Source organism: Rhynchophorus ferrugineus, unplaced genomic scaffold (genome assembly GCF_030347505.1).
Source record: "Rhynchophorus ferrugineus isolate W39M unplaced genomic scaffold, kcgeb_rfMv2 rfM10, whole genome shotgun sequence".
Taxonomy (NCBI): domain Eukaryota; kingdom Metazoa; phylum Arthropoda; class Insecta; order Coleoptera; family Curculionidae; genus Rhynchophorus; species Rhynchophorus ferrugineus.
Window position 1 is genome coordinate 4,374,380 of NW_027472589.1, and position 11,911 is coordinate 4,386,290.

The following is an 11,911-nucleotide window of genomic DNA, read 5'->3' on the forward strand; positions in this document are numbered from 1 at the left end:
TGAAAAAAATTGATAAAAAGGAATTTCTCGTGTTAATAAAATATTCCTTTTCGAAGGGAAAAAATACAGTTGAAGCAAAAACTTGGCTTGATGCCGAGTTTCCGTATACTGAACCAGGAAAATCAACCATCAAGGATTGGTAGGCTAAGTTTAGACGTGGTGAAATGAGCAATGAAGACGGTGAACGCAGTGGACGCCCAAAAGAGGTTGTTACCGACAAAAACATTAAAAAAATCCACGAAATGATTTTGAATAACCGTAAATTGAAATTGAATGAAATAGCAGACACTCTAAAGATTCTAAAGATATCAGCTGAACGTGTACATCATATCATTCGCGAATAAGAAAATACTGCGTCACCAAGGCAATGCACCGTATCACAAGTCAGTGAAAACGGTGGCAAAAATCCATGATTCTCCAGATCTGGCCCCCAGCGACTATTTCCTGTTCTCAGTTCTCAAAAGAATGTTCGTTGGAAGAAATTTTCGTCGAATGAAGAGGTGATCGCCAAAACTGAGACCTATTTTGAAGCAAAGGACAAATCGTATCACCAAAAATGGTATCGAAAAGTTGGAGGGTCGCTATAATAAGTGTATCACCCGTGAAGGCAATTATGTTGAATAAAAAAAAATTGGCAAGAAAATTGTTTTTCCATGGTAGGCCGGGGACTTTTCAATTGATCTGTTATCTGCGTAGTATACAACAGATGTGACATACTCATGTAAAAGGTAGGCTCTTTAATTGAATAAATAGAATAACAAACATCTTATTATTTTGGAATAGATTACCATGGTACAGAACAGAGAAAAAAACTACTATAGAGCGAATATAATAATGATCTAATGGCACTAACTTGTTGTACATACTTGAAGCTCGAGTTAGTTGAAAAAGAGTTACTACCTCTATGACTCTATCTTCATTTCTTCTTCAATCATTTATAAAGATATCACATGCGTTAGCAAGATGAGGCTGGAAAGTATTTGCCAAGAATTTATAGATTTACAAATTGTTAATCAAAGTTATTGTTTTGGTTCGTTGGTATTCTGCTTTCTAGCTTTATACGTTGTTGTCAGGCCAAAATATATTATAATTAAAAGATCATAATTCTAATAGAAGTTTTTTGAAACTCAATTTACCAAATTAATTAATAAAACCTAAATAAATTTCTTAGTTGTGCAGCGAATTATTAATCGAAATCTAATTCCGCTTCTTTTCGTTAAACCCGTCCAAAAACTATGTTTATTTTTTCTTCTTGAACAATATTAAACTTTAATTGTTGTTGAATAATTTATTAAAAATATGTTTTTAGCATATATTTTTGAGCAATATCCGAAAAATAATTACGTTTTTTCGCCTTCTTATGTTACACAAGTCCCTTTCACATTTTTATCATAACAAATATCCACACTATTAATACTGTTTATATAATGACGAGAGACTCTTTTTTCATCATATCTATATTAAGAACAGTAACAATTAAATGTGATTAAATATTGTATTTTTACTATTACCATTTCGATCGATAAAATGTGCAAATTTTTCGAATAACATTGCCTCATTGTGTTTTAAAATTAAATTTAAATAGCGTTTTTTTTAGAGATTTATGCCCCTGTTTGCCGATGGTATAGGCCGAGAAATCGGCTGGATATCCATAAGAAATAAGTACGTTTTGTTGGCTAATCTATTGTACATATATTATTCAATGCTAAATATTTATAAAGAGGCCATACGCCGTATTAATGGTAAAGCATCAAGAAGTAAACAAAATTCTTTCAATAAAAATACCAGTTTAAATGGACTCTCCGAAATTGGCTGAAGATAACAAGAAAACAGATGTTTCATTGTTTTAATGGACACAAACATGATTCCACCCTTTTTGGTCACAGTTAGTTAATGGAAGAAATAATGGAAATATCTTTACAAAGTAAATGAACCTTTCACCAGACTACATCAATAGGAGAATCCAAAGGAATATATTGACTGAAGTTCTATATTTCTAAATACAACTTGTACATTTCTTTAGGCTATTTACATTACCAGGCTAATTACTAGTGATTAGTTACATTACTTAGATGTCGTGTCTTCATGATTTTCAACATAATAGTGGATGAAATTCTGGGAAAGAGTCTTGACCATCTGTTGAATCAACTAAAGTTTTTAGTTATCGAAAAAATAAATTCTAGTCAGCTTTATAGTCGTTTGAAGCCTTTTTATGGTTACGAGATTCTTGATAAGTGTAATCTAAATCATTGGGTTATAAAATATCGTGCTTGTGACCCTAGAAAGTTTATAAATGTTGATTAAATATACACGGTGAATATTTGAGCACTACTGTAGGAAGTGTCATCAACAGTAGTAGAGAACATTCGGATCCATCTGGACTAAACATAAATAGATTTGATAAGTCTTTCAGTGTCAGTGCTGATTTATCATAGCTCTAGTCCTTCATTTATTTCATATGGCAAGTACATTTGATTAGCTTAAATCATAGAGAGAAAGAACCTAATATCAACATACCAGTTTGGGTTTATTAACAAGCATTCAACAATTTACCAGATCCACAGAATAACACATGTTATTGAAAAAGTCTACGAAAGTAAAAAAGTATGCTCAGCTATATTCTTAGATGTAGCACAAGCCTTCGATAAGGTTTGGCATAAAGGACTTGTTCATAAACTACAGAAAATGTTACCAAAGCAATACACCGAACTATTAAAATCGTACATTAAAACCAGAATGTTTAGAGTCAAACAAGAAGAAGCTTACTCCACAATAAAATAAGCCAAAGCAGATATACCACAAGGAAGTGTACTGGGGCCAATGCTTTATCTACTCTACACTTCTGATATACCACAAGACAGTGACAATATAAATAATTAGACACAAGTTTGGAAAATAAAAATTAACGAAAGTAAATCTGTGCATGTGCAGTTCATCTACAATCAGACCGTACAAGCACCAATAACATAAAATAATAATATCATTCCATATAGCAACAGCGCTAAATATCTCGGAATGAATCTTGGTGCAAAACTTCGCTGGAAGGAACATATAAAGAAGAAAAGAAAAGGACTGGAATTGAAATATAGGAAAAAGTACTGGCTAATTGGAAGAAAATCACAATTGTCAATACATAATAAGTTGCTATTATATAATAATATTATAATTATATAAGCAAATACTGAAACCTATATGGACATATGGAGTTCAATTATGGGGATGTTCTGCAAAGAGTAACATAAACAAAATACAAATTTTTCAGAACAAAATCTTGATAGATATTGTGGGCGTACCTAAATACTATAGGACCGATTACCTACATCGAAACCTTCAGATACTCACAGTAAGTCAAGAAATCAAGAGAATTGCAAGGGGGTATGAGAAAAGACTCCATTCTCATGAGAATATTGAAGTATTTCAGCTTTTGGATACTACCAGAACAGGATACATACTTAAAAGTATTAAAAGTTTTAAACCATCTGATTTTGTGTAGTGTTGTGTAGTGTGCATATAATAAAAAATATAGCAGTGACATGTATAAACATTATTTCCCCGGAGACTGGGATAGGGCCAATGGGTCCTCCTAGTTATATACCTATATTTAAGTTATTATAAAGACAAATTGTAGGTTAGACGGAAACGACTAGTAACAATTTAATAATTAAATAATAAAAAAAATTATTAGCTTATAATGCAGAAAGTTTGAGAGTTGTGGCGTCGTTACTTTTCAACCTCTACTCGTATTTATTAGTTTATCATATATATTGATACATTTATTTATTTATAACAGTTGAAAAGAAGTCTCAGAGCCTTCTAGACCTACATAGATTCGAGTAGACTTCGCTTGACGTCAATCCTTATGGCATTTACCAGTGCCCTATTGCCTCAATTGTTTTATATGGTAAGAACATTTCACTAGCTAATAATGTGAAAAGTTTGAGAATTATACTCTAGTTACTTTTCAATATACACTTGTATATATTATTTTATCGTATATCTCGATACATTTATTTATTTATAACAGTTGAAAAGAAGATTCAGGGCCTTCTAGACCTATAGCCATTCTAGTAGTCTTCGTTTGGCGTCAGTCCTGATGGTATCCACTGATCCAATCCTTCATTTGTTTCATATGGTAATAACATTAGATTAACTTATTAACTTTTAATGTAGAATGTTTGAGAATTGTGCCGTCGATACTTTTCAGTCTCTACTCGTATATTTTATTTTATCATATATATTGATAAATTTGTTTATTTATAACAGTTGAAAAGAAGTCTCAGAGCCTTCTAGACCTACATACATTCGAGCAATCTTCGCTTGACGTCAATCCTGATGGTATTTGCCATTGCTCTATTGCTTCAATTGTTTTATATGGTAGGTATATTGATCTAGCTAATAATGTGAAAAGTTACAAGTGTTAAAAGTTAATTTTCAATATCCACTTGTATTGATACATTTATTTATTTATAACAGTTGAAAAGAAGATTCAGGGCCTTCTAGACCTATAGCGATTCTAGTAGACTTCGTTTGACATCAGTCCTGATGGTATCCACTGATCCAATCCTTCATTTGTTTCATATGGTAATTACATTTGATTAACTTTTAATGTAGAATGTTTGAGAATTGTGCCGTCGATACTTTTCAGTCTCGACTCGTATATTTTATTTTATCATATATATATTGATAAATTTGTTTATTTATAACAGTTGAAAAGAAGTCTCAGGGCCTTCTAGACCTACATAGATTCGAGCAATCTTCGCTTGACGTCAATCCTGACGGTATTTACCACTGCTCTATTGCCTCAATTGTTTTATATGGTAGGTATATTGCACTAGCTAATAATGTGAAAAGTTACAAGTGTTAAAAGTTAATTTTCAATATCCACTTGTATATGTTATTTTATCGTATATATTGATACATTTATTTATTTATAACAGTTGAAAAGAAGATTCAGGGCCTTCTAGACCTATAGCGATTCTAATAGTCTTCGTTTGGCGTCTGTCCTGATGGTATCCACTGCTCCAATCCTTCATTTGTTTCATATGGTAATAACATTAGATTAACTTATTAACTTTTAATGTAGAATGTTTGAGAATTGTGCCGTCGATACTTTTCAGTCTCTACTCGTATATTTTATTTTATCATATATATTGATAAATTTGTTTATTTATAACAGTTGAAAAGAAGTCTCAGAGCCTTCTAGACCTACATACATTCGAGCAATCTTCGCTTGACGTCAATCCTGATGGTATTTGCCATTGCTCTATTGCCTCAATTGTTTTATATGGTAAGTATATTGCACTAGCTAATAATGTGAAAAGTTACAAATGTTAAAAGTTACTTTTCAATATCCACTTGTATATGTTATTTTCTCATATATATTGATACATTTATTTATTTATAACGGTGGAAAAGAAGTCTCAGGGCCTTCTAGACCTACATACATTCGAGCAATCTTCGCTTGACGTCAATCCTGATGGTATTTGCCATTGCTCTATTGCTTCAATTGTTTTATATGGTAGGTATATTGATCTAGCTAATAATGTGAAAAGTTACAAAGTTATCCACTTGTATATGTTATTTTCTCATATATATATATATATATATATATATATATATATATATATATATTGATACATTTATTTATTTATAACAGTTGAAAAGAAGATTCAGGGCCTTCTAGACCTACATAGATTTCGAGCAATTTTCGCTTGACGTCAATCCTGATGGTATTTACCACTGCTCTATTGCCTCAATTGTTTTATATGGTAAGTATATTGCACTAGCTAATAATGTGAAAAGTTACAAATGTTAAAAGTTACTTTTCAATATCCACTTGTATTGATACATTTATTTATTTATAACAGTTGAAAAGAAGATTCAGGGCCTTCTAGACCTACATAGATTTCGAGCAATTTTCGCTTGACGTCAATCCTGATGGTATTTACCACTGCTCTATTGCCTCAATTGTTTTATATGGTAAGTATATTGCACTAGCTAATAATGTGAAAAGTTACAAATGTTAAAAGTTACTTTTCAATATCCACTTGTATATGTTATTTTCTCATATATATTGATACATTTATTTATTTATAACAGTTGAAAAGAAGATTCAGGGCCTTCTAGACCTATAGCGATTCTAGTAGACTTCGTTTGGCGCCAATCCTGATGGTATTTACCAGTGCCATAATACCTCTACTGTATTATATGGTAAACACATTTTATTAGTTAATAATTTCAATATTTATAAACATTTAGTTAAGCGTAGTGTATATACTCTTAGTCATGATAATTTTTTTAAGATATAAATCAATATATTCATCACAATTAGAGCTTATGTTATACTCAGCATCCCTATTTTAATCACTAAAGCTTTAAGAGTTAATAATTGATTATTTTGATTAATAAAAGCTTATCGGTTGTTAAAGACTATTAGATGTCTCATGTAAAATTTGATGAACTTGAAATTTGAAGCTTTTTTGCTAAATATTAATTATATCCTTTCATATTTCAGACATACATCACCAAGAACCCTCTGGACCAATACTGTGTGATAGCTGCAAACTGGAACAAGCCATCTTGATCCTCATTATTAGATAGCTTAAGTATTACTCTGTAACAATTAAATTAATATGTGTTGTCATTTATTTGAAAATAATTAATTAATATGTAATTTATTACCATTTATGATGTATTTATGGAGTAATTATATTATGTAATTGAAATATTGTTAATTAATATGTAATTTGCATAATTTATTAGCATAATATATTACTATAACATGTACTTACAATAGTGTAATTAAAAGCATAACACCGTTGCTACTAAAGACTAATAATTAGTTAATAAACGTCTTAAAATTAATCAGTTTTTGATTTCTATGTTCCCAAGGTGGTGATATTGATCAACAATTCTCCCTAATCTTGAGAAAAAAAATTAGTAAATTAGTAAAATATTAGAAAAAAAATAGTCCAGGAACACAACCCAGAAAATTTTAATCCTGATAACAAGTACTTACAATCACGTTTTCATCTTCAGAGATACTTTCTTGGAAAACTAAATAAAATCAAACTCTGATATCAGGCGCATACGAAAGCGAAGAGGTAGAATTTTTATTCGGCTGCGCCGGGATTTTAAGGGGGAGGGGCCAAGAAAATGTTTATTTTCGAGCGCCATTTTGTAAATAATTCGGATATCAGTAGTAAATAATTTATACCTCCTTCATACTTCTATGTTCCTAATGAGACGTTTTGATTCTTAAAATAAAATATATGGAAGCACAAAGGCAAAAGTTGAAACTCGAAAATTGAATTTTGGTATCAGGAGCATACGAAGGCGAAGAGGTAAAATGTATAAGGGGGAGGAGCTAACAAAATGTGTATTTTTCTGCATTTGAAGGGGGAGGAGCCAACAAAATTTTATTTTCGAGCGCCATTTTGTAAATAATTCGGATATCAGTAGTAAATAATGTATACCTCCTTCATACTTCTATGTTCCTAATGAGACGATTTGAATCTCAAATTAAAATATATGGATGCACAAATGCAAAAGTTGAAATTCGAAAATTGAATTTTGGTATCAGGAGCATACGAAGGCGAAGAGGTAAAATATATAAGGGGGAGGAGCCAACAAAATGTTTATTTTTCCGCATTTTAAGGGGGAGGAGCCAAGAAAATTCATTTATGGAACAGGAGCCTAATACCTCCTCGAAACTTCTATATTCCTGATAAGAATTTCAAGTTTTCTGACTGGTTCTGTCTGGTCGTCTGGGCATAATTTACTTTCGATATTTCATTATTCAAATTATAGTAACATATTAATGACATAATAATAACCATGTTAATAAATGGCATATGTGAGTTTGCCCTCAACATGCACTAGCCAAAATACAGGAATTGACGGGAATTATAATCAAGAAGCAATTCCCAAAATAATATTATTGACCGTTTGGCGAAGGTTATTTTGCGTGACAGTTACTTCAAGGTCATCACGGAAAAATTAATTTTCATATACTTTATTCAATTTTTTTTTTTAAATATCATATTTACCTATATGCGTTAGGTGTATATTTGGTTGCCTATGCTTTGGATGAAAATTCACTCTTTGTTATTTATATTTTTTTATGGTAGTTTTTTGGGGTTTTCTATGGAATTGGAAAAAAAGCCCGATTTACTAATAAATTGTTTTTTATTTAATTAATTTCTTTCGAATAATTTGTACAGATATTGTAAATCTACGTTTAATTTATTGGCATTCTTTAATTCTAATTACTATTAATATTTAAATAAATACTATTCTTAAAAATACAATTAATTGTATACCACATTGCTAATTAACATTGCAATTACAAATTAATTACAATTAATTAATATTATTACAATCAATTAATTACAAAAAATTACAATTAATAATATTACAAAATAATATACAATATTCAGTATTCGTTATAATGTTGTTTGCGGAGGAGGAGTGATAGTGATGAAGCTCTGTATCTTCCTGCGGTCCCGATATTCCTGGAATACGAGAAAATAAATAGAATTTTTGGAAAAAATTAATTTAATAACAATTAACTGCCAAATATCAATTAGCAATTTAAGTATAATATACTTACTTGTCTAAAACGTAATTTTCAAGATAATATCGATTCTATATCTATCATGAACTGGGAAGTGTTGTGCTCGAAGATATTCAGGCCAGCTGTGATGCATTGTAGTGATGATGACGTCATAACATTGTTTTCGGATGAGCGTTGACAGCGATATGGCTGCGTATCTTCCTGCGGTCCTGATATTCCTAGAATACAAGAAAACAATTACAATTTTTGAAAGAAAAAAATTAATTACAATTAACTGCTAACAATTAGCGATTTAATAAATATATACTTACTTGTCTAAGGCGTAATTTTCAAGATGATATTCATCTTCTATATATATCTTCAACTGGGGAGCGTTGATACTCGAAGATGTTCAGGCCAGCTGTGGTGCACTATGATGATGATGTCATAACATTGTTTGCGCATGAGGACTGCCAGTTATATGGCTGCCTATCTTCCTGCGGTCCTGATATTCCTGGAATACGAGAAAACAATTAGAATTTGAACTGAATTAGAACATCTTGGGAACACCCATACAGTCGACTGCTGCTTACTTTCGGGCTCAAACGAATATATCCATGATTCGTCACCTGTCACGATTTTATGAACATCTTTCGAAGCACCGCGATTGAATTCGTTTAGCATTTCTTTGCACCAATCGATACGAGCCTTTTTTGAGTCATTGTTAGATTGTGTGAGATCCAACGCGAATATAACTTTCGCACAGCTAAGTGTTCATGTAAAATCGCATATATGCTGGTGGAACTAATGCTTAGGGACGCCTCAATCTCATAATAGGTGACATGACGATCTTGCTTAATCATTTCGCACACAGCATTGATGGACTCTGGCACAACAGCCGATTTTGGATGACCTTCACGAAACTCGTCGGACAGCGAACTTCGACTACGATTGAATTCACTAAACTAGCTATACAAGGTGGTCTTTGATGGAGTTTCATCATTAAGTTGATTGGTGCACTCTTATTGTGATAATCCACGTCGAATATGGTAAAAAATCATCGCACGAACATTTTCACGATTCAGTTCCATTTTTTGGCGAGACGAAACTTTCAACTAAAAATAAAGTACGTATATCGTCAAAAATGTCAAACTTAACGATGAAACCGTCAGATAGACTCACATAACAACAGTGTTGCCAATTCCCGAAATATAAATAGTGACCCTCCTAAAATCAGTCGGACCGAAAATAGCCACTGAATCAGTCGATAGTAAAAGGTAGTCAGTTACTAAACAGTTGCAAGTGATTTTTAGTCGATAGTCCCCAACGCTAGTATATATGTAAAATAGTTAATGTGTAATTAATGATCTTGCCAGTAATCTGTTATTCCCTATCTATGACAAAAATGTATTCGATAACTATTGCTTTCTCAGATTTTACAAGATTTTGATATGTTTTTCTTATATATACAGGGCGAATAATGTAGAATTAATAAACGCTATATATATATATATATATATATATATATATATATATATATATATCCTCTTGAGGGATAGAAAGGCACGTTTTTAATCTACTTCCCTAGCACGCGCCAGGCTACTAATTCCGGTCTGTGTCTCCAATCCTGGAGACGTGATTTATGCCCAACGGGATATATGTACAAACATACAGCCGCACACACACACACACACATGCGGACGTCTCGCGTTGCCGGTAATTCGAAAAAGATGGCGAACAATAATGGAAGATAAAATACGATCGGAGTGGTCGCCCGGTCTTAATTAGAAGAAATGAGAAAGAATTAGTTATTGCAGGTCGTAAATTCTGATTTTCCTGGATGGCGCCCTCTATTGGTTTTCCGTGTTTGTCGACGGGAACGAGCCGAGGAGTTTTTCCGGCTCTGTCCGTCTCCCGCTCGGTCGTGAGGGACCGGGCTTCATAATGATCTGGGACTAATAAGAGTTTTTCGTTATTTTTCCTCTATATATAAAAGGTGAACCTTTATGATCATGAAATATAATTCAAGTATATGGTGACAATATTATACAGTAGAGATAATACAGAATAGATCAAATTTAAAATCAAAGAATTTTACTGATTTGTCGGAAGATACCCCTAATTTCATCCAGCGTCAAAGCTATTTTCCTATATATTAGTAAGTTATAAGATCTATTTGGACTTAATTGCCAATGTAAGAATTAAATCCATATGTTTTTAGTTAACCCTAACCCTCAACAGATGTGTGTATGAATTTGACAGCTGTCGAATCATTAGTTTGTGAATTATAGCATTTTGAGTGAAGCAACTTTTGTTATTGTGAAAAAAATTGATAAAAATTAATTTCGGGTGTTGATAAAATATTGCTTCTTGAAGAGAAAAAAAACAGTTGAAGCAAACACTTGGCTTGATGCCGAGTTTCCGGACACTGCCCCAGGAAAATCAGCCATCAAGGATTGGTATGTTAAGTTTAGACGTGGTGAAATGAGCACCGAAGACGGTGAACGCAGTGAACGCCCAAAAGAGGTTGTTACCGAAAACTTTTTAAAAAATCCACAAAATAATTTTGAATGATCTAAAGATATCAACTGAATGTGTACATCATATCATTCACAAATATTTGGGTATGAGAAAGCTCTCTGCAAAGCTCTCTGTTTGAACAAGATCAAGCGTAATAAACCCGCGTTTTTGCGTCGATATGTGACAATGGATGAAATATGGCTCCATCGTTTCACTCCGAAGTCCAATCGACAGTCATCCGAGTGGACTGCACACGATGAACCCACTCCAAAGGGTGGGAAAACGCAACAGTCGGCTGGCATGGTTATGCCGTCTGTATTTTGGGATACACATGGAATAATTTTCACTGACTCCTTTGAAAAATGAAGGACCATCAAGAGCGACTATCACATAGCATTACTGGACCGTTTGAAGGACGAAATCGCCGAAACACGGGCGCATTTGAAGAAAAAGTAAGTGCTGCTTCACCTAGACAATGCACTGTCTCAAAAATCCATGAACTGGCTTTCGAATTGCTTCCTCATCCACCGTATTCTCCAGATCTGGCCCCCAGCGACTATTTCCTGTTCTCAGATCTCAAAAGAATGCTCGCTGGGAAGAAATGTTCGTCGAATAAAGAGGTGATCGGCGAAACTGAGGTCTATTTTGAAGCAAATGACAAATCGTACTACAAAAATAGCATCGAAAAGTCGGAGGGTCGATATAGTCAGTGTATCACCCTTGAGGGCAATTATGTTGAATAAAAAATAATAATTTTGCCAAAAATGTGTGTTTAACTATGGCAGTCCGGGGACTTTGCAATTGACCTGTTAAGTTGAGAATATCTTTCGTCTCATC

The 11,911-nt window shown here is 32.7% G+C and overlaps 2 long non-coding RNA genes across 3 annotated transcripts in view; both read left to right on the plus strand.

Moving 5' to 3' along the window:
- LOC143203668 (uncharacterized) overlaps positions 1-4,611 on the plus strand; it is a 69,731-nt gene extending 65,120 nt beyond the window's left edge. Inside the window, exons 2-5 of the long non-coding RNA XR_013007397.1 lie at positions 3,791-3,901; positions 4,025-4,132; positions 4,264-4,374; positions 4,474-4,611. This is a non-coding gene — a long non-coding RNA (uncharacterized LOC143203668). The remainder of the gene's footprint in view (positions 1-3,790; positions 3,902-4,024; positions 4,133-4,263; positions 4,375-4,473) is intronic.
- Positions 4,612-5,412: 801 nt separating this feature from the next.
- LOC143203851 (uncharacterized) lies at positions 5,413-6,785 on the plus strand. 2 transcript variants are annotated; one of them, XR_013007453.1, is made up of 3 exons: positions 5,413-5,518; positions 6,100-6,210; positions 6,515-6,785. It is a non-coding gene; the product is annotated as an uncharacterized LOC143203851 (long non-coding RNA). The 2 variants fall into 2 exon arrangements; XR_013007452.1 differs by lacking the exon at positions 5,413-5,518 and adding an exon at positions 5,849-5,979 and having other exon boundaries at positions 6,515-6,784.
- Positions 6,786-11,911: the final 5,126 nt, after the last annotated feature.